Here is a 24,060-nt window from a genome sequence, read left to right on the forward strand (position 1 = left end):
ATTCTCATATCCCCTCCACCACACCAGCTAATTTTTTTTAATTGTATATTATTTTCTGCATTTTTCTAAAACTGCTTATTACGTTGCATTCGACATGTTGTATCATAAATTAATGCTTATTGTAAGATGTATGAACAGTATAGCATGTTGCATTCACTACTTATTTTTTTCTCGAGGTATGATTTATGTAATATTATATTAGTTTCAGGTATACAATGAAATGATTCAAAATGTGTATATATCTTGCAAAATGATCACTACAAAAAGTACAGCTAACATCATTCATATACATAGTTAAAAAATCTTTTCTTCCTGTGATGAACACTTCTAAGATCCATTCTCTTACCTACTTTCCAATATACAATAAAGTATTATTAATTATAGTCACTATGTTGTATATTATATTCCCTTAACTTTTTCATTTTATATCTGGGAATTTGTATCTTTTGACCCTCTTTACCCATTGTGCCCAACTCAACTCCTTGCCTCAGGCAATCACTAATCTGTTCTCTAGATCTATAAGTTTGGTTTTTGTGTATTTGTTTGTTTGTTTTTAGATCTCATGAAAATGAGATCATATGGTATTTATCTTTTTCTATCTCACTTTTTCACTTAGTATAATGCCCTCAAGGTCCATCCATGTTGTTGAAATGGCAAAATTTCTTTTTTTTTTTTGTGGCTGAGTACTATTCCACTGTGTATATATATTCCACAGTTTCTTTATTCATCCACTGATGGACATGTAGATTGTTTCTAAGTCTTGGGTATTGTACATAATGCTGCAATGAACATGGGGGTGCATATCTTTTAAGTTAGTGTTTTAATTTTATTCAAATAAATACCCAGAAATGGAATTGCTGGATCATATGATAGTTCTTTTTTTTTTTAATGGACGTAAGTAAACACTAATACATTTCATTGATGTTATGTTTTCTTTTTCTTTTTTAAATTTACTTATTTAAATTCAAGTTAGTTAACGTACAGTGTAGTACTGGTTTCAGGAGTAGAACCCAGTGATTCATCATTTACATATAACACCCAGTGCTCATCCCAACAAGGGCCCTCCTTAGAGGCCATTATCCATTTAGCCCATCCCCCACCCATCTCCCCTCCAGTAACCCTCAGTTTTTCTGTGTATTTAAGAGTCTCTTATGGTTGCTTCCCTCTCTTTTATCTTATATTTCCTTCCTTTCCTCTATGTTCATCTGTTTTGTTCCTTAAATTCCAAATATGGCTGAAATCATAAGTCTTTCTCTGACTGACTTATTTCACATAGCGTACTACACTCTAGTTTCATCCACATTGTTGCAAAGGGCAGAATTTATTTTTTTCATCAATGACTAATATTCCTTGTTTACATATATATACATATACATATATATACATATACATATGTATATGTATATGTATATATACACTTCTTTATATACTTCTTCTTTATCCATTCATCAGTCGATGGACTTTTTGGTTCTTTCCATAATTTGGCCATTATTGATAGTGCTGCTATAAACACTGGTTCACGTGCACCTTAAAATCAGCAATTTTGTATACTTTGGATAAATACCTAATAGTGCATTTGTTGGGTCTTAGGGTAGTTCTATTTTTTTTTTTTTTTTTTGAGAATCCTCCATTTTCCCAGAGTGGCTGCACCAGTTTGCTTCCCCACCAACAGTGCAAAAGTGTTCCCCTACCTCCACATCCTCACCAACATCTGTTGTTTCCTGAGTTGTTCATTGTAGCCATTCTGATATCACACTGTAGTTTTGATTTGTATTTCTCTGACGATGAGTGATGTTGAGCACCTTTTCATTTGTCTGTTAGTCATTTGGATGTCTTATTTGGAAAAGTGTCTATTCTTGTCTTTTGCCCATTTCTGCCACTGGATTATTTGTTTTTTGTGTGTTGACTTTGATAAGTTTTTTTTTTTTTTATGTATATAGAGTTTGGTTAATAACCCTTTATTTGATTTGTCATTTGCAAATTTCTGCCATTCTGTCGGTTGCCTTTCATTGTTTTCTTCACTGTGCAGAAGGTTTTTATTTTGATAAGGTCCCAATATTTCATTTTTGTTTTTATTTCCCATGCCTCCAAAGACATGCCAAGTAAGAAGTTGCTGCAGCCAAAGTCAAAGAAATTGCTGCTTGTTTTAGGATTGTAGGAATGTAGGATTTGTTTTTTTTTTTTTTGTTTGTTTTTTGTTTTTCCATTGGATACTCTTTCCTGCTTTGTCGAAGATTCATTGGCCTTATATTTGTGGTTCCATTTATGTGTTCTCTATTCTGTTCCATTGATCAATGTGTTTGTTTTTGTGCCAGTACCATACTATCTTGATGGTTACAGTTTTGTAATATAGCTTAATGTCTAGAATCATGATGCCTCCAGCTTTGGTTTTCTTTTTCAACATTACTTTGGCTATTTGGTTCCATAAAAATTTAAGATTGTTTGTTCTAGCTCTGTGAAGAATGTTGGTGTTATTTTGTTTAGGGATTGCATTGAATGTGTAGATGCTTTGGGTGGTATTGACATTTTAACATTTGTTCTCCCAATCCACAAGCATGGAATGTTTTTCCATTTCTTTGTGTCTTTTTACATTTCGTTCATAAGGTTTCTATAGTTTTCAGCATGCAGATCTTTTACTCTTTGGTTAGGTTTATTTCTCCCTATCTTATGGTCATTGGTGCAATTGTAAATGGGATCCATTCCTTGATTTCTCTTTATGCTGCTTCATTATTGGTGTATAGAAATACAACCAATTTCTGTATGTTGTTTTTATATCCTGCAACTTTGCAAAATTCATGTGTCAGTTCTAGTAGTTTCTTTGGTGGAGTCTTTTGTGTTTTCCATGTAGAGTATCATGTCATCTGTGAAGAGTGAAAGTTTGACTTTTTCTTTGCCAATTTTTATGCTATGTATTTCTTTTTGTTGTCTGATTGCTGAGGCTAAAACTTCTAGTACTACATTGAACAACAGTGGTAAGAGTGGACATCCCTGGCATGTTCCTGATTTTAGTGGGAAAGCTCTCAGTTTTTCCCCATTGAGAATGATATTAGCTATGGTAGTTCTATTTTTTTTAATATTTTCAGGAGCCTTCATACTTATTCCCATAGTGGCTGCACCAATTTAGATTTCCACCAACAGTACACAAGGTTTCTCTTTCTCCACATCCTTCCAAACACTTGTTATTTTTGTCTTTTATTTTTAATACTATCTATTCTAACAAGTGTGAGCTGATATCTTATTTTGGTTTTAATTTTCATTTCTCTGATGACTAATAATGTTGAACATCTTTTCATGTACCTGTCAGCCATCTGTATGTCTTCTTTGGGAAAATGTCTATTCATATTCTCTGCTGGTTTTTTAGTCAGATCTTTTTACCATTGAGTTGTAGGAATTCTTTATATTTTTAGGTATTAACCTCTTATCAGACAAATAATTTGCAAAAATTACTATTCAGTAGGTTGCTTTTTCACTTTGTTGATGGTTTCCTTTGCCATGCAGGTTTTTCATTCGATGTAGTCCCAACTTTGTTGACTAAACTTATTTTTAGATCACTAAAGAATTCAAGTTATAAATGATTACATTATATTATCAGTACAGTTCTTTATTTGACATTAAAGTATGGATTGAATAGGGATAAAATATATGGGTAACCTTGCTATAATGGTAATAAATAATAAATTAAAGAATAAATATGCTCTATGAATTTTAACTTCAAGTTTAAACTAAGTGGAATTTAGATTTTAGAGTCCCAACTCAGAATATATAATTTTTATTACATATCAGTATAAAGATCAATTATTTTTGGAAATTTTCCATTAAAAATATATTCAGAGTGTGCTCAGCCTTTTGGAAGAATGCTTAACTTTCAAACAATTTTATTTTCTTTAAAGATAGTGTGATGTTTTATTTGGCTTTCTAAGAATTTTATGAGAGTTTTATATTATGTTGATTTTATTTTTTCATTTTAAAAAAAATATTTATTTATTTTGAAAGAGAGAGGGTGAGCACAAGCTAGTGAGGGGCAGCGAGAGAGAAGGAGAGAGAGAATCCTAAGTAGGCTTTGCACTGTCAGCACAGAGCCTGATGCAGGGCTGAAGCTTGCAAACCTAGGAGATCATGACCTGAGCTGAAATCAAGAGTCAGATGCTTAACTGACTGAGCCACACAGGTACCCTTATGTTGATCTTCAAGATAAAACAGTTTTACAATTAAATGAAATGATGAGAGCCATTTATCATTTAATGAGGCACTATCTTTTGAGACATACTTACTCAGTTAAGTATATGAGATCTGGACTCTTAGAACTACAGAATTTCAGGGCTTATATGCAACCATATAAATTATTTTCTTAGTTTATTGCATTATTAAAAATGTTAAAAGAAGATCAAGAAAGTACAATTCACATAGTATTGTTTTTAAATTATACAAATATATCTGTGGTAATGGACATGCATGTCCAACTATTAAGCATTCCTTTATTTTGCCTGTTTTCCTATGTTAATTTTTTTTTACTTATTATTGATGTGTCAGCAAAGTTAACTCCAAGTATACAAAATGTATCTTAAACACAATTAGTTCTCATTATAATTGACAGTAATACATACATCATAAGGAGATTTTCTTTTCTTAAGAAAAAATATGTGAAGCAAGTACGTGTTATAGACAAGAGGACATATAACATTTCTTTATCCCATGTTTCTCATCTATGTAAACTTCTGGAGAAGCTGTTTTCATTGAAATTGTAGGTCAGGAAGATTTGTCGAGAAATCGAAAACTATAAAGAGTTTGTGTGGTGTAGAACAGCTTGAAAGTCCTTTTAATCAATATTTCTTTTACTCCTAGCATATGAAATAGTCTGATACTATCTGTTGATAATTATTTAGCTTCATATAAACTTCCAATTATTCAGAATAAAAAGCTACACATCCAGAAAAACATGCCTAAGTAAGTTTTATATGCTTGAGAGCCGTTTATCTTGCTCTCGAGGAGTGTAAGATTTATGAGATCTATGGAGTGTGACAGAAAAGGAAAACTGAAATGCTTTTATCATGTCCAGCAGAGAAAAAGTTGGCTTTCAGACTGCAATGTTAGCAGAAGGGGAAAAAAAGGCATTGAAGCAAGTTGGATCCAGTAGCAAAAAGACAGAGGAAGGTAACTTTTCTAAAGAGGCCATGTTTGGCAAAGCAATATGGCACTTCCGAGCTGTGCTATTTCCAAGAGGTTGTACTTAACTCTGGCTTGGTTGGTAGGCCTGGAGAACTGAAAAGACCCATTAAGGTGGTAGAGTTATGATACAGTGAGAAAATAGGTGACAGGCAATGCTTGGAATCAGTCAGGAGATAGTGGACCAGCCTCCTAAGAACAATATCACTGCTGAAGGAACACAATTTGGGGGAGATTGACAAAAGGAAGATTGTGTATAAAGGCTCCAATCAGCTTGCTTTTGATTGGTGCAGAACCAGATTTGAACTTACAAGTACTAAGCAAGGATATCAAGGCTAGATGAAGTCTAGTTATACTGAGGTAGCAACAAGGCAGTGGGAGGAGTAGTGATGAAAAAGAAAAAGACAAGACAGTGGATTTACATGTAATTAAGGCTTTTCTGCACACTAAATACCAGGTCTTCAACAAGACTAATTGCAGAGCCTATCAGCTACTCAATATGAGACTGCCAATGTATTGACTCATTGCTCAGGATATGGGCAGATTGAGCATTCAGTGAATAAACATTATTAATTTAAACTTTGAAAATCCAGGGAATAAACCATGTTTGGATACCAGAAAATAGACCAGTTTTCCACAAATTTCTTTCTTTTAATAATAATAAAAATAAAATGATTTACTTTAAATACATTTTCCCTATTTGTTTCCTTTTTTTTTTTTTTTTTTTTTAATTGTAGAGTCAGGGGAGCCTGGGTGGCTCAGTCGGTTGAGTGTCTGACTTCAGCTCAGGTCAGGATCTCCTGGTTCACAAGTTTGAGGTCCGCATAGGCTCTGTACTGACAACTTAGGGCCTGGAGCCTGCTTCAGATTCTGTGTCTCCCTCTCTCTCTGCCCCTCCCCTGCTCATGCTCTGCCTCTCTGCTATTCTCCCTCAAAACTAAACATCAAAAAAAAATAATAAATAATAAATAAATACACAAATAACAAAATAAATAAAATAAAAATTGTAGAGTCAAAATGGCTGCATTAGTAAGAAGTACTATCACATTACCTTGATATAACATCAAACATAATTATTGAAAGTAACTCATTAGTGCTGTTTAGGAACATTCCAATGTTTGCATGTGACTCATCTTATTTCTAAGTGCCGATGATTTGGGACAATGGAGCAAGATCACAAAATTCCTAAGGTTTAAGACAAGTCCTACTGTCCATGCTCTCATGTTACTTTGATATTTGAAACCATACATTCACCATCTCACAATCCAACTGGGCATGTTTTGTTTTCCAAACCAGATAGATATTGTATTACAATGTTGAAATTCAGTTTCTACTGTGGTGTTTTATCGGGATTTCAGTGTGTGCATGATCAGATAAGGATTCTTAGAGGTAGCTGTGTATCTGTCAGGCCATAATATAAGAAATAGTGTAAGAATCCACTTAAAGTATTCCAACCAGCAAGAAATTTAATACAGGGAATTTTGTGGTTACAATAATGATTGAAGGGGTAGAGACACAGAATGTAAGGAATCTTCAGGTACACATCCTCTATGCTTGTCTCATCTCTATGAAACTTATAGTTAAACACAAAAATATGGAATCTGCTACAAATATTCATATGTGTCAGGTCTTGCTCTCCCTGCTTTAAAAGTGCAGTAAAATGGTCTAAGTTAAAATTTCTTTCAAATCCCATGAGAGTGTTATTTATTTCTATAATTTAAATGCATACAGAACTCTAGCTTCAAGGAAGAATAACAAATGTAGCTTCTGCTTCCCAATCACTGTGATAAAAAGGGGTGGGGGTGGAAGTGTTGCAAATATCTGACAAATTCCAATCAGGTTATGCAGCACCACATACAAGACTGTTTTCTAGGAGATACACCTGTTATGGCCAGTTCACATTTACAAGTCAGCTCAATAAACTATAAATGTGCCACTCGTTTACCAATCACCAATAGGTAGGTCAAGATTATTTCCAAATGGTTAGTTGATTTCACTTGGATGAAAGATTTCTATTTTAGCAACAAATGGATTACTTCAAATTGTTTTTAGGAATTAAATTCAAATTCAAAAATAATTGTAATACCACTACAAGGAAATGATCATAAATTAACTAATATGTTAATATGCATATTCATTAATATGTATATTTATTTTATGGTCTATTAATAGTCCTTTTCTTGTTTAGTTGCTCATTTCTCTTTATTAAGTATTGTTCAAGTATTTTAGCAGAAAATAGCCAAAGGCAATGTCCTACTCTGTCCCAGTTTTCTGTTTTGTCACAATGTCCTTGGAATCTCTATTGTCCTCCTAAACTAGTAATTTTCTCCTGAGACAGTGGTGTTTAAAAGTTTATTGGTCCCAGGTTCTCTCAGATTCCCTACACACTAATGTCTTTAAACTGTAATGGCTGCTACTTTTCTGTAGTTCCTGCTATTACAGCTGGTTGTATCTTTCATCTGTTTCAGTCCTCTTACATTTGTTTATTCATTCTTTATGTTTCCCTGCTAAATGCAAGACACTTCCTTTGTCTAGTTAGGAAATCGCTCTTCTTTAATTATTTGTAATTTGCTCTTGTCATGTTATACTGTTCTATATTGGAGGCAGTTTATATGGGTCATCCTTTTACAGTAACAATAAAATGCTGTACCTACATAAATACCAAGATTTTGGTCAAATTTGGTTTTATTTAGTCAAGATAAGGTGTTGCCTATTGCATCTACTGAATAGGGGTCATTCTGAATACATTTCTCAATGTTGTACATTCTTTATGTAAAACTCCTTCTTCTAAAGGCTGGTTTTAGACAACTTGATATTATAAGGGGCCAGAACATTGGTCATGTTTTGTGTTCTCTTGACTTGGTTAAGCTGGAACAATGTTTTCCCAGAATCCCCTCTCTTGTACAGTTTGAGGTGAGAGTTGGACAAAAGATTTGGAAAACAGAAGTGAAGGATGGGGTCATTACTGAAGCTGTCACACACCCATGGGTTCCAACCTCTCTTTGATCTCTTTAGGTCTTCTCTCAGATTTTTGAACTTGCTGACCAACAGAGGCCCCAAGTTCACTGTATGCTCAGCTGTCAGAGATAAAGCCGCTCAGAGGCAGCAGCTTTGCATGGAGCCTCCCATAGGTTTCTCCTTCTCAAGCCCACATCTGGGAGTAGAAGTGCTTGTCTTTTCAGACTGACTGGTTAGTGACTGACTTCTTTTTCCTCTAATTTCCCCTTCCAGGCTTTGGCTGTCCAAGCTTCATCCACAAATGTAAAAGGTCAAACTAGAATAGTAAATCCCTTATCCCATTACACCCATAGTGACCCTCTGCTTGCCTCACTGAATACAGACTGAAAAGCCAGGCTGTATAAATAGTGCTAATGCTTAATATATTTTATTTTCTCCCCAAATCATACACATGAACTATTTTTACCAGTTTAGATTCTTGGCTATACAGGCCTCATTTTAATGACTTCAGATCGCCATTGACAGAGGCTTTCTTGAATATACAGATGCTTAAGTCCAGTGATTTATTTCATCTTTACTCTCAATATTTTTAGAAAGTCAATTTATTCTTATGTCACAATTAAGTATGGTAAGGAAACTTCTAGTAAGACTAGTCATTCTAGAAAAATCAGATCACTTCCTGTTTATTTATTTTTAAATGTATTTTCTCTCTCTCCCTTTTTAATTCACTGTTTCTAAGAATTGTAGAATAAGAAATAATTATATACAAAAGCATCTAGAAAGCACAATGGTATCTTTACAAAAATCTAAATATACATAGCTTGATTCCTATTGTTATTGACACAGCCTAAATATTTCTAGTTAATAAAAACACTTAACTCTTTTTTGTTTTACTGCCTCAAGTTTTTCCACCCAGATAAGCTTAAGAGTATAGCAAGAGACTATTATTCATATGTTTAACCTTTTTTTCTAACAATATTAAAGTGCTATGTGCTGCATTTGCTAGCTGAAATTAACAACACATATTTTAAGACTACATTTGATCCAGGTACTATGTTCTTTTTCTCTAACAGAGTAGAAGCAATATAAATAGGGTATGTCCTGCTCAAGTATAACATAGAGATCTCTGAGCTTAGTAATAATGTATATAGCCAAGCTAATACTGGTACTAAATGAATATTAAGAAATCAATCAAGAGCCTGTGTTATATTTTGATATCAAACTACTCCAACCACCATAAAGACAAAATGTCTGATGGTTGTTTACACTCATTTACTGATACACTGTAAATCTGCCATATTTCATGTGCCTTGGCAAAGCCACTGACAGGAGGTTAAAGAAGATATGTGTTCACTATCTTTATCACCAACTGAGAAGAATGCTTTGGAAGATTCTTGATCAGAGGAATCAGACAGATATACAACTTGTTTTTTTACACGTGATTTTTTTTAAAGTTTATATATTTATATTTTGAGAGAGAGAGAGAGAAAGAGAGAGGCAGAGAAAGAGGGAGAGGGAGAGAAAGAATCCCAAGCCAGCTCTGTGCTTTCAGCACAGAGCCTGATGGGGGTCTCCGTCCCAGGAACAGTGAGATCATGTCCTGAGCTGAGATCAAGAGTCAGATGCTCAACTGACTGAGCTGTCAGGCACCCCATGTGCTACTTTTAAAAAGAGCACATTCGCACAAAGGCCAAGATGTGCAAACACAGTGGTTATCTCTTTGAGCCATATTTCTCGCTTTTCTCTGTAAGTCACAAGCTGTTCTTACCAAAATGTTACAATGGCATTCTCCATTTAGGAATATAGATGATACCTAATAGGGGTGATAACTGAATAACCAATTTTTTAGAAAGTAACCTAAGTTTTAAAATCCTTAATTGACATAAAGATGACTTAACTAAGACTGATTAGGGTGAGGGGCACCCATTTTTTTAAAAAATCAAACAAATCAGGAAATGTAACTTTTCTTCTCGGATGATGTTCTTGAAATTATACACTTAAATTTAATTCCTGTTATATTAGATAATAATTTTCATTTATAACAGACAGAACCCAAAGTCAATCTTGTTTACCCAAATAGAGTATATATTGGCCTAGGAAAACTGAAAAACCCAGGCATCTTCTGTATCAAATACACATGAACTTTGGTCAAAATATTGGCATTAGGTCTCTATTTCTCTTTCTGTCCATATCTTTGATCATAAAGAGAGGACCTCTTTCCAAAAGTAGCCAAGGAACAAAGAATTATTTTGTGCCTTGACCCACTCTCATTCTTATCCCTGAAACAACTACTGTGACCAAGTGTATAAATAGGCCCATTCTGGATCATGTACTTACCTCTGGGGCAAGGGACAGAATCCATTCAACTGCACAACATCTCTTGAAAAGAATCTAGACTTTGATTACCAGTGCTTAAACAAATTAGAACACAATCTCTTTTAAAACATTTTGCTTTTGGGGCACCTGAGTGGCTCAGTCAGTTAAGCGTCTGACTCTTCGTTTCGGCACAGGTCATAATTTCACGGTTTGTGAGTTTGAGTCCCACATAGGGCTCCGTCTTGGTACTGTGGACTCTGCTTCAGATTCTCTCTCTCCCTCTCTCTCTGCCCCTTCCTGACTTCCTCTCTCTCTCTCTCTCTCTCTCTCTGAGAAACAAACTTAAAAAAAAGAACTTTCTTAAGAGTTGTTAAAATACACAACATTTTTGCTTTTACCATAAGCAATGCAGTATTTAAAATATCTAAAGTACAAATGTTGCAAAGAGGAGCTACACAATAAAGAATGGATAGTATAAAAAGAGTAAATAAGGTTATAATAGAATACAAGTTTAATGTATAATTAGAATATTAAGTGGTTTCTGAGAAAAGCACAGATCAGATGTGGAATATGCATACCACTTTATATGTGGAAATGCATACTACCTTTTTTCACTTCTGAACCATTTTAAGGCAATGAATTTCTTTACTCCCGTGGAAAATTTCTATGGAGAAAATTTACGATTATTTTCAGATTTCCTTGAAATTATTTAAATATCACTTGACCTTACTTTTTTGTTTGTTTCCTGTCAGCTCTCCAATGTTTAGTGTTACTGATCTTCCTGTAACAACCAACTATTTCAATATAAAGACCAGAAATAAATTAAAGTCTATTATTCAATAGTTCTTTCAAAGCATTATATGAATTAGATTCTTTGTTTGTTTTCCTCTCTCAGAATGGATGAAAAAAAAAGGCATTTACTAAAACTGAAAAAAAAAACACCTCAGTTTTCTACTTTCTTTTAAAAAAATTTTTTTTACATTTATTTATTTTTGAGAGACAAAGTGAGACAGAGCACAGGTGGGAGAGGGGTAGAGAGAGAAGGAGACACAGAATCCAAAGCAGGCTCCAGGCTCTGAACAAGCATTCAGCACAGAGCCTGACGTGGGGCTTGAACCCACAAACTGGGAGATCATGACCTGAGTCGAACCCAACCGACTGAGCCACCCAGGCTCCCCAGTTTTCTACTTTCTATATTGGGAAAAACACAGTTCTTCCCTGCCGTGGGTCTTTATCCCTGTGTCCCCTTTACTACTTACACAAAACACACTTCTGGCCACCAAATGTGTGTGTGTGTGTGGAGATGGGGTTGGGGGCGGGGATGGTGGTTCCCACAAGAACAAGCAGTTTTTGGACACCAGTAGGGTGTCAACTCAATTCTGACACCATGTACCGGAAGATAGCATCAGATCTCACATGTTAAAAGCCCAGTCCCACAAGACTATGCCACCTTCCCTCTTACTTCAGATGCCAGTCACGATGACCAGACAGCTACAAATTAGAGTTTCCAATGACCGCCTCCTTGGGTTTGATAAATTTGCTACAGTGACTCACAGAACTTGGGGAATCAAGTACTTATATTCACAGTTTATTACAGGAGATGATAAAGAATACAGATAAACACCCAGATGAAGAGATACATAGGATGAGATCCAGGAGTTTCCTGAGTGCAGAAGCTTCTGTTCCCATGCAGTTGAGATGTTTGACCCTCCTGGTCTGTATGTGTTTACCAAACTGGAAATTCTTTGAATCCAATTCCCTACTATCGGGATTTTAGAGAGACTTCCTCACAAATGCATGATCAATTAACTCTATTTCCAATTCCTCTCTTCTCTGGAGGAAGAGGCGGCGGGGTGCTGAAAGTTCCAAGCTTCTTATCATGGCTGGGTCTTTCTGGTGATCAGCCCCCTTTCCAGGAGCCATCTAGGAGCCCACTCAGAGTCACCTTAATAAACAAGAGGCTCCTAGTGCTCTTACGCAAGAAATTACAAGGGTTTTGGGAGGTCTGTGCCAGAAAGAAAATAACTTCCTGATTCGGACTGGGGAAATAAAAATGGGCTTATTATCTGAATGCTCATTAATTTTTCAGCAATGGGTTAGAAAAACCCTTGTCCTTATCTCTAGTCTGTGTATGTGCAGTAAAAGTAATTCTTGTATGTTAATCTTTCATAGGGCTTCTGTGAATGTGAAGTTAGCTAGGAAGTGATTTACTGTCTACTGACTTCAGATTCTGAATCTTTATTTTGTTAATGGAATTGATAAGAAAAATGGGTCTCTCCTGCCTTTTTCTTCCTTTCCTATTTCCTTCCTACTTCACCTTGGCAGAGATTTATCTGTAGGCACAAAAAGGAGTGTGTATATGTACTGCAGTGGTACTTATCTCCCTCCGAGGTCACTGTAGTGGATGCCTTGCCTTCTGTACCAAGTAAAGAATAGATTGATCAAAGATGCATGATCATGAGTGGATGTTGGGGAAGCTACTATTTTTCACAAGCTGCAAAACTATTGGGAGGGAAGTCATGACTACTCTAGCTATATACTACAAACTAAAGTAATTTTATTTTTAATGACATAGACACCTGACCTTAAAAAGTAAAATTATAAACATGTGCCGATTATTGAAATATCCCAAACTATCTTCAAATTAGCTGAATAAAAGAAAATAAACTTTAAAAGAAAATGTAATCTTTAAATATACTCATATATCATATTTTGCCTTAAAAATATTACTTTAATTTAGACCAAGGACTTTTCCTAAATGACCTAGTAGCATATGAGAAAAATAGAAAGCTTCCAGAAGTTTCCTCAGAATGTTTCTCTTCACTCTACCTTGCCATTATCACTTTCTCAGTGTAATTGTACCTCACCAACCTGCCAATTCTAGAATTTGTAGTCTCCCAAATTTTCAAAGCATTTTGTTTCCCTTTGTACTGTTAGAAAATAAGTTACAGTTTTCTACATCAATAAAAGGATTAGGCCTCATTCACACAGTCACATTTAATAATTTATTCTCTCTCCTTTGGAATTAAAGAAAGAATGAAGACAGCTCTCAGGTGACAATAGCAGTGTGCACAGGATTGTGGTATTTCTTTGTTTTACTTCATCTGGTTCTCTGTATTTAAAATACCTTATAGTATTGAGGCACCTGGGTAGCTCAGTCAGTTGAGTGTCCTACTCTTGATTTCAGCACAGGTCATGAGCCCAGGGTCATAGAATTGAGCCCTACATCAGGCTCTGCACTGATATCACAGACCCTGCTTGGGATTCTCAATCTGGTTCTCTCTATGTCCCTCCTCCACTCATGCTCTCTCTGTATCTCTTAAAATAATAAATCTTTTTAAAAATTAGTAAAATAAACTTATAAAAAGGAAAAATAGAAATAATTTAATCTTATAATCTAGATACAAATTATATTATTATTTGTCTTTCTTCCTAGGCTTTATTCTAAGCATATGTATTTTTTATAGTCAAATACATATCATATAGTTTATCTTTCATGCTGGATATTTTTACATAACATTTAAAAGCACCTATGTTCGAAGTTATTTAAAATTATTAACTATAGTAATCATGAATGTATGTGATCCAGCCTATGGCTGTAGCATAACATTCTCAAACATTCCAAGAATGAAGAATATTTAAGTGTTTCTGATTTAAACATATATTTCAAGGTTTTGTGGGGTTTTTTTTGTAATTTTTTAGAGAAAGAGAGAGCACCGGTAGGGAAGAAGGGCAGAAGGGGAGAGAGAGAATCTTAAGCAGACTTCTACAGCAAAGATTCTTAACTTTTATAATGAAATAGTTTGATTTTTAAAGGTTCTTGCTCCAAGTGTGTTAAAACTATAAAACCAATTAATTTTGGAATTACACACACCATGTTAAATACAGTGTAAATGAAAAAGAAGACATCTGATACTCAGATGGTAACTTACAACATGCTATGATTTACATTTGGATATAAAGGTGAAAATGCTGCTGGGTGCCTGAGTGGTTTAGTCAGTTAAGCCTCTGACTCTTGCTCAGGTCATGATCTCATGGTTTGTGAGTTTGAACCCTACATCAAGGTCCATGTTGACAGTGTGGGGCCTTCTTGGGATTCTGTCTCTCTCTCGCTCTGCCCCTTCCCTACTCGTGCTCTCAATCTCTCTCAAAAATAAATAAATATATTTTTTTATTTAATCCAAATCTCGTTTGATAAGAGTTAACTTTAATGAAGTTTATTAACTTGCCCAACGTTATCTTGCTATTTGATGCTATAAATGGGACATGAAACTTGTTTTCTGGGCTGCCTGCATAATTTTCTGTGTACTATATTCAATTCTAATTTGAATAAAAAGAATACAAACAGGTAAATTTCAGCTTAAAAAATAATCCTTTCTATTTTTTAAAAGTGTTTATTTATTTTGAGAGAGAGAGAAAGAGAATGTGCATGCACATGTGAGTGTGAGTAGGTGAGGAGCAGAGAGAGAGAATCCCAAGCAGGCTCCATACTGTCAGTGCAGATTCCGATGCTGGGCTCGAACTCATGGAACTGTGAGATCATGAACCTGAGCCAAAATCAAGAGTCGGATGCTTAAACCACTGAGCCACACTGGCGCCCCTCAAATAATATTTTATATAATTGTGAATTTTAGAAGCGAATGAATTTGGAGTGGATTTTGGAAAGACAGGAGACTGTAATAACATTCATAATAACTGAAAATACTTAAGAAATAAACTGCACTAAGGAATTTTTATAATCAGTGATATTTGATTTTTTAAATGTTTATTTACTTATTTTTAGAGAGAGAGAGAGAGATCATGAGCAGGGAAGAAGGACAGAGAGAGAGAGAGAGAGAGAGAGAGAGAGAGAGAGAATCCCAAGCAGGCTCCATACTGTCAGTGCAGATTCCGATGCCGGGCTTGAACTCATGGAACTGTGAGATCATGACCTGAGCTAAAATCAAGAGTCAAACACTTAACTGACTGACCCACCCAGACACCCCAGTGATATTGATTTTTTAAAGCTCAATGACTAAAGTACAAATCTTTACAAATGTAATTCAAATCAGTATCTACAGTCCACTGCCTCTGTATGTTTCTCTGTTTCTCCAAAATTCTACTTTCCTTGTTTTTATCTGATTTTATTTATATGAACCTAAATACCTATTTATCTTATTCCCAGTCTATGCCTATGTATCTTTCTTTTTTATCTCTCTATTTCTCTCAACTTCCTATTCTCTTTGTTTCTTACTCAATAGACAACTGCATTTTTATCTCTGATTACTTTTCTTATTATTTTTGTGTTTTCCTTATCCTCTCCTGTTTCTTGTCTCTGCATTATCTAATAAGTAATGATAACACTGATAGATAATAGCTGCCACATATCGAATTAGGCATAAAACAGGTAAGAATATACATGAAATAATCTCAATTGTGTATTACTATTTTTCCCACTTCAGAGTTCTGAAACTGAGGTTTTAGAGAAGAATGTGAACCAATTAATTTTACAGAGTAAGTAAGCAAGAAAGTGATGATGACATGACTGGCTGTCAGCTGAGAATATCCACCATCCCTCTTAAGCTATATGCTGGGTTAATCGGCAGAATTGCCATGTCATTTGCTTTTTTTTTTTTTTTTTTCTGTCCCCTATGTATTTAAAGCAAGTATATGAGGTTTACTATCCTTTCTCTCTTAGAAATAGTGACAGGGGTGCCTGAGTGGCTCAGTCGGTTGAGCGTCCGTCTTTGGCTCAGGTCATGACCTCATGGCTTGTGAGTTCAAGCCCCATATCAGGCCCTTTGATGACGGCTTGGAGCCTGGAGCCTGTTTCAGATTCTGTGTCTCCCTCTCTCTCTGCCCCTCTCCAGCTCACAATCTGTCTCTGTCTCAAAAATAAACATTAAAAAAATAGTGACAAAATAATGTTTTTAAAATAGGTGTTGGTAATAGTCATTTGCAATGCAAAAGAATACATTCTGCTAAAAACAAAATTTTCATTGTATTCCTGAGCTAACAGGAAATTAAGAAACTATCTAAGGAGAGAGAGACAGAAAAGCTGACTTGCGGTGAAAAATGAAATCTTCAAAGAAGTCATAGCCACTGAAAATACAGGAGTAAGCAAATGCTAAAACAAGGCATCAAGAAGAAAAGAATGCTGTTATCAGTTAAAAGACTAAGCATTTGGCCAGTGGATAAAGCAGAGGAGCAGCACCTGAAACCCTCAGATTCATCCAGGGGGGCTGTAAGGGGCCAATTGTGGTCCTGGTTAAGAATGACATTTGACTACTAAGAGAAGCAAATGTAAATTTCCATTAAAAGACAACATTTGAAAATTAGACCCCAAATTTCCATGTTATAAATCAATCTATTAAGAGTTCAAAATCAAAGAGCATCAATGGGTCAAGAACAAAATACCATGTGTGCATCAAGCAATGTCTCCAGGCTAAACTGGAATTCTTGCACCTATAATTCAAAACATACTATTATTTTTAACAAGCTTACTCTGTTTTATGTATTAATAAAATAAAGTATTTGATACTGTGGTTATTAAAATAAAATTCACTTAAACATATTTTTGAAAGCAACCATTCTCAGATGTGAGACTTGCATGTTCTTTGATGTTAAAAAGTGTTGTTTTTAAACTAGATCTGGTTTTATATGCGGGTTTAATTATACTAACTCTTCCTAACTTAGCTTGAGTTATTTGAATGCAAAACCTTTAGGTATAATTTGTGTTTGACACTGATGTAAATTGCTTCTAGGCTGCCCTCCTAGCAAGTCTGTTTGCACACCTTACTTCTATTAGAAGCTATTACGGCTAATTAAGAAACAGACTTAATTTTTCTTTCAAAATCTGCATCAGTAGATGCTCCAGGAGTTATTACTACTGATATTTCCTCTTATTGAAAAGAAAGAGAAAAAAATGAGTCTCATAAGCAACATCATTAGATATCAGCATATGATGTAATCATGACTAAATTGTACCAATTCGAAGAAAGTTACAAGAACCTCTTTGTTGAAGAGGAATCAAACACCTTATCATTTGTATTTCTTTTTTGTTAAGATTTTTAAAATAATAGATGTGGTTTATAAATTTGCTTTAGCTATGGAAATTTATCCTCAGCACCAACTGGTTTGAAAGAATTTGTAGCTTTTATCATGGATCATTACATTTTGAGCAACATTTTAAAACAGAAAAAAAATTTCAAGCAGTGATTTTAAATTGTTTTCACACAGAGGCAAACTAAATTTGCTCTGCATAGATGAATCACTTTATGATTCTGAATCTTACCTTCTTTGCTGTAGAATCAAGGATACACTAGTAAAATCAGAGTGAGGAAATAATACGTTGAACTTCTATTCTGCTCCTGGATTCCAAATTTGAGCATTGAAATGCTGGTAACATATCATCTGTAAAGATATAGCAATATTTTGGCATTAACAGGTAGAATATCCTGAAATTCATCTACTAGGGTAAAAAGGAATCATCAAAATTTTCCAGAGGATGATTTCATCCTGAATATTATTGTTAATGTTGGTATTATTATTTAATAAAGATTATATTGAAATTGTAGATCAATTTAGGGAATTTTGCCATAGTAATAATAATAATAATACTTAGTCTTCTGATTCATAAACATGTAATGGTTTTCCATTAGTTTGATATTTAAATATCATTTTTGAAAAATATTAAAAATTTAAAGATTTCAATGAAAATATTTGGTAATTTTCAATGGACAAGATTTTCACTATTTGCTAAACTTTCCAAGCATTGTATTTTTGATGCTATTATAAGTGGAATGTTTTTCATTTTTGGATTTTTCATTGCCAGTTAATCTAAATACAAATAATTTTTGGATATTGAGCTTACTTTTTGGTAAACTTATGAATTTACTAGTCCTAATAGTGTTTTTTTGTGGCTTTCTTAGGATTTTCTATATGCAAGACTATACGCATCACATTATAGGTGAATAGAGATAGTTTTACTTCTTCCCTTCTAATCTGGAGGTCTTTTAAAACTTTTTTCCTGCCCAATTTCCCTGTATAGAATTTTGAGTACAATGTTAAACAGAAGAGATGAGAGTAGAAGTCTTTGTCTTGCCCTCTACTTAGAGGGAAAACTTTCAGTCTTCAAACATTAAACATGTTAGCTGTGGGGAGCGTGGCTCAGTCTGTTGGGTGTCTGACTTCAGCTCAGGTCATCAGATCATAGTTCCTGGGTTCATGTGTGCCTATCAGGCTCTGTGCTAACAGCTCAGAGCCTGTATCCTGCTTCAGATTCTGTCTCCCTCTCTCTCTGCCCCTCCCCTTCTCACACACTCTCTCTCTTTGGTCTCAAAAATAAATAAACAAAAAAAATAAAAATATAAATAAATAAATAAATAAATAAATAAATAAATAAATAAATAAATAAACTTTTTTTAAAAATGTGTTATGTGTGGGTAATCTATAGATGGCTTTACTTGGTAAAGGAAGTCACCTATTCTTAGTTTGTTAAGTGTTTATCAGTAAAAGGTGTTGTATTTTGTCAAAGGCTTTTTTTCTACATCTCTTGAGATAGTCATGAGGATCTTGTCCTTTATTGTATAGTATGGTGTATTACAGTGATTGATTTTCGAGTAGGTTAGCCTTGCATTTTTATAGTAAATCCCACTTGGTCAAGAAGTATAATCTACTTGATATATTGCTAGAGTTGATTGCTGGTATTTTGTTGAGGATTATTCTAGCTATATTCTTAAAAGATGTTGCTCTGTACTATCCTTTTCTTTTGATACCTTTGTCTTGTTTTGGCATCAGGGTAATTCTAGTCCAATAAAATTTGTGGAAAACTATTTACTGATTTAATATTTTGGGGAGAGTCTGTAAAGGCCTGGTATTAAATATTCTTTGAATGTTTAGTAGAGTATACCATTGAAGCAGTGTAGGCCTGTTTTCTTCTTTGTGGAAATTTTCAAAATTATTAATTGAATTATTTTTAATTTTATAGATCTATCCAGATTTTCTATTTCTTCTTGATTCAGTTATGATAGTTTGTTTCCTTCTAGGAATTTTTCCACTTTATCTTGGTTTTATATATATAGGTATATTATATATATATATGTATATTACATATGTAATGTATGTATATATTGTATATGTATTTGGCAGATAATTGTTCATAGTATTTCCTCTTGTTTTTTTTTATTTTTGTCAAGTAGTAAAGAGTTTACTCTTTTATTCCTGATGTGAGTAATTTATGTCTTTTTCATTGTTCTGCCAAGCTAAAATTTTGTCAATGTTGATTTTTTCAAAGCTCTAACTATTGATGTTATTGGTTTCCACTATTATTTTTTCTATTTTCCATTTCATTTATTTCTGCCCTAATCAATTTTATTTTCTTTCTTCTGTTTGCTTTGAGTTTAGCTTACTCTCTATTTTATATTTTGTTCAGACAAAAGGTTAGGTTTTTTAATCTTTATTTTATTTTCATGTTGGTGTTTATAGCTATAAGTTTCACTTTAAGAAACACTTTGGCTATATTCCACAATTCTGGTATTTGTATTTTGGTATTTCATTTTCTTTCATGTAAAATTACTTCTGAATATTCCTTAGGACTTATTCACTGACCCATTAGTTATTTAGTTTTTGAAACAATTTCCATATATTTATGAATTTCCCAAATTTCGTTTTGTTATTGATTTCTAATTTAATTCCATTGTGGTCAGGGAACATGTTTTACATGATATCAATTCTTTTAAAATTACTGAGACTTGTTATGTGGTTTAACCTATATTATATCCTAAAGAATGCCCTATAGTCACTTGAGAAGACTGCACATTCTGCTGTTGGTGAACTGCTCTCTAGATGTTCCTTAGTTATATTTGGTTTATAGTTCTGGTGAAGTCTTTTATGTTCTTTGTGTTCTTCTACTGATTTGTTCTACCTTTTATTGAAAGTAGGATATTTGGGGCACCTGCATGGCTCAGTCGGTTAAGTGTCTGACTTTGGCTCAGATCATGATCTCATGGTCCTTGAGTTTGAGCCCTGCCTTGGGCTCTTTGCTGACAGCTCAGAGCCTGGAGCCTGCTTTGGATTCTGTGTCTCCCTCTCTTTCTTCCCCTCCCCCGCTCACACTCTGTCTCTCTCTCTGTCTCAAAATTAACATTAAAAATTATTTAAAAATAAAAGAAAGTGGGATATTTAAATCTCCAACAGTTGTTAAATTTTCCATATTTTCTTTCAATTCTCTCAGTTATTCCTGTATACATTTTAGAACCTTGTTAGTAGCTGCACACGTTTAAAGTTGCTATATCTCCCTGATCTTTCCATCCTTTTATCATTTAAAATGCCATTCTTTGATGCTAATAACAATTTTGTTTCTTAAATTCTTTTTAGTCTCTTATTAATAGAGCCATTCAAGCTCTCTTTTAGTTATTATTTGCATGGTATATCTTTTTCTACTCTTTAATTCAGTCTACTTGTGAGTTTTAATTTAAAGTGTGTCCCCATGCACAAAACATAGTTGGATAACATTTTTTTTTTCATGCTATCAACATCTCACTCTTCGTTGGATGTTTAAACAATTTAAGTTTAATGAAATTACTGATAAAGTAATTTAGGATACTTTGCTATTTTTATGTCTTCTGTTCTCTTAAATCCTATAGGATATTTTGCTATTTTTATATGTCTTCTGTTCTTTTATATTCCTCTATTTCTACATTATAGCCTTCTTTCATGTTAAATAAACATTTTCTAGTCTTCCATTTCATCCCTTTGTTATTTATTCCAGTATACATTTTCAGATATTTTCTTAGTCGTTGCCTTGAGGTTTATAATTACATCTTTACATAAATCTATATCATTCACATTAATATTAACATAATTTCAATAATATATAAAATGTTTTCTCCAAAATAGATCCATCCTCTATCCTCCTTCTTCGTGTTATCTCTGTCATACAGTTACATATTTATACAGTTTAACTTTTATAATTATTACTTTATACAGTTGTTTTTAAATCAGATCGTTGAAAAATAAAAAGTCTAAACACATACATATTGCCTTTCCTGTTTACTTATATAACTATCTTTATCAGTGATCTTTATTTTTCGGATAGATTTAAATTACTTTCATGTATTATTCCACTTCCTTTAGAATTGCTTATAATGCACATATCCTGGCAATAAATTCATTTATTTTTTAAAAGCTTTATCTTTATTTTTATTTTTGAAGGATATAGAATTATTTGATGATGGTCCTTTTCTTTCAGCAATTTGAATGTCATCCCACTGCTTTTTGACTTCCATGGCCCTTATGAGAAATCTGCTATTACTCTTATTGAGAATCCTTTGTGTGTGATGAGTTACTTCATGCTGCTTTTAAGAGTCTCTTTTTGTGAGAAAGAGGCAAACTAAGAAAGAGACCCTTAACTCTCTTCGTGAGAGAGAGGCAAACCAAGAAACTAATGGTTACAAGAAGGGAGGAGGTAAGGGGATGGGTTAAATAGGTGATGGGGATTAAGTAGTGTGCTTGTTGTGACGAGCACAAGGTGATCTATGGAAATGTTCAATCACTATATTGTACACCTGAAACTAGTATTACACTGTATGTTAACTAACTGGAATTTAAATAAAAACTTTAAAAAGAGTCTCTGTTTGTTTTTTTACTCTTGACAACCTAACTATATAATTTGTCATGATATTAATGTCATGCTATTGTACATACTATTAGTAGTCTGAATTTCTTGGATGTATAAATAGTGCTTTTTAATTTCAGAGGTTTTGGACCATTTTTCTTCAAATACACGTTCTGCCTCTTTCTCTCTGCTTTCCTTTGTCACATTTATTTGCATGTTGGTACACATTGTGATATCCCCTAGACATATGAAGCTCTGACCACTTCTTCTTCATCCCTTTTTTCTATCTGCTCTTAAGACTGGGTAATTTCTTTTGACCTATTTTCAAGTATGCTTATTCTTTCTTAAGCCAATTCAAATCTTCTGTTGAACTCTCGTGATTATTTTAAATTTCAGTTAATGTATGTCTTAATCCATTTGGGCCAAATTTGACAAATACTAGTATGGCTCAAAACAACAAACATTTATGTCTCACAATTCTGGAGAATGGGAAGTCCAAGATCAACGTGCTATCATATATGGTCTCCTATCTGGTTCATAGATAAATATACATCTATAAATATACATGCTGTGTCTTCATATAGTGGAGGGGATGAGGGAACTCTTGGGGCCTCTTTTATAAGAGCACTTATCCTGTTCATGAGGGCTTCACCATCATGAGACAATTATTTTCCAAAGATTCTCACTTCCAAATACCATCACATGGCGGGAATACATTTCAATACATACATTTTGTAGGAAAAAAATATTCAGTCTATAACAATGTACTTTCACCCCAGGATATTTTTTTAGAATTTTTCTCTCTCTTTTTGATGTTTTATTATTTATTTTTGAGAGAAAGAGCACAAGTCGGGCAGGAGCAGAGAGAGAGAGGGAGACACAGGCTCCAGGTTCTCAGCTATCAGTACAGATCCTGACATGGGGCTTGGACTCACGAACTGTGAGATAATGACCTAAGCTGAAGTCAGCCACTCAAGCAACTGAGCCACACAGGCAACCCTAGGATTTCTCTCTTTTTTATGATATTCTCTATTTAGTAACATATCAATCCACATCTTCCTTTAATCATTTAGACATGATTATTTTTAGTTCTTTGAACATTTTTAATTCCTTAAAATCTGTCTAGTAAGTCCAACATCTGTCCTTTCTTAAAGAGTTTCTATTGATTACTTTTGTTCACTTGATATGAAGAAAAAAACTAATGGATGTTAGCATTTTTGAAAATTATTTTTTTTAAAAACGAATGTCACAGACAATATATTTGACAAGTATGGGTAGTAGATTCCCTCTCTTTCCCATGTATTGTTGGTGGTGTTTACTATGTTGGGGTTTTTTGCTGTTTGTTAGTTCAGTGATCTTCCTGAACTGATTCTATAAAGTCTGCATTCCCTGACATTTGTGGCTACTGAAGTCTCTGTTCATTTAGCTTAGTGGTTACATAAAGATTGGATAGATTTCCTTAAATACTTGGAATCAGTAAGTCTCTTACACTTCATCAGGATTCTTTAGTTCTGACTTGGGGTCACATTCAATGTTTCTATATGCAGATTGCATCTCTGCTTTACCTTTCACTTCTTGCTTGCATAGAACCTCAAAATTAGCCACAAGTGAAGCATTCATGTATCTGGGGTTTTCTCGCCATGAAACATCTTTGCACATGCATATGGTCTTTTATATTTATAAAAAATGAGGAGATTTTTAAAACCACTATGGACATCTTAATTCCTCAAATCTTCCTTTTAATATTTTACTTTCCTCTTGTTTGTCTCAACCAGTATCATTGCCTTAGTCTACTATGATGTTAAATAATTGTCACTAAGTTTTTTACCAACTCCCTAAGAAAGAGACTTTTTCCATTGAGCAAGCTCAGAATCAGACAATCAGATCTGGGAATGGGACTTTTACAGAGTGGTGACATATATGTCAAATAGTGCCAATTCTTTGGCAATGGGGGACTTTGGATGAGCTGCACACTGGGCTTCTCCTCTCCAATTACTATAATGTTGTTAGTTTTCACACCTTTCAGG

The 24,060-nt window shown here is 34.0% G+C and overlaps 1 long non-coding RNA gene across 2 annotated transcripts in view; it reads right to left on the reverse strand.

The window, feature by feature from the left end:
• The window catches only part of LOC122217744, a 198,308-nt gene that overhangs the window by 53,760 nt on the left and 120,488 nt on the right, over positions 1 to 24,060 (reverse strand). For both annotated transcript variants that reach the window (XR_006201652.1, XR_006201653.1), the window contains one exon: positions 17,711 to 17,829. This is a non-coding gene — a long non-coding RNA (uncharacterized LOC122217744). The remainder of the gene's footprint in view (positions 1 to 17,710; positions 17,830 to 24,060) is intronic.

Source organism: Panthera leo, chromosome B1, assembly GCF_018350215.1.
Source record: "Panthera leo isolate Ple1 chromosome B1, P.leo_Ple1_pat1.1, whole genome shotgun sequence".
Taxonomy (NCBI): domain Eukaryota; kingdom Metazoa; phylum Chordata; class Mammalia; order Carnivora; family Felidae; genus Panthera; species Panthera leo.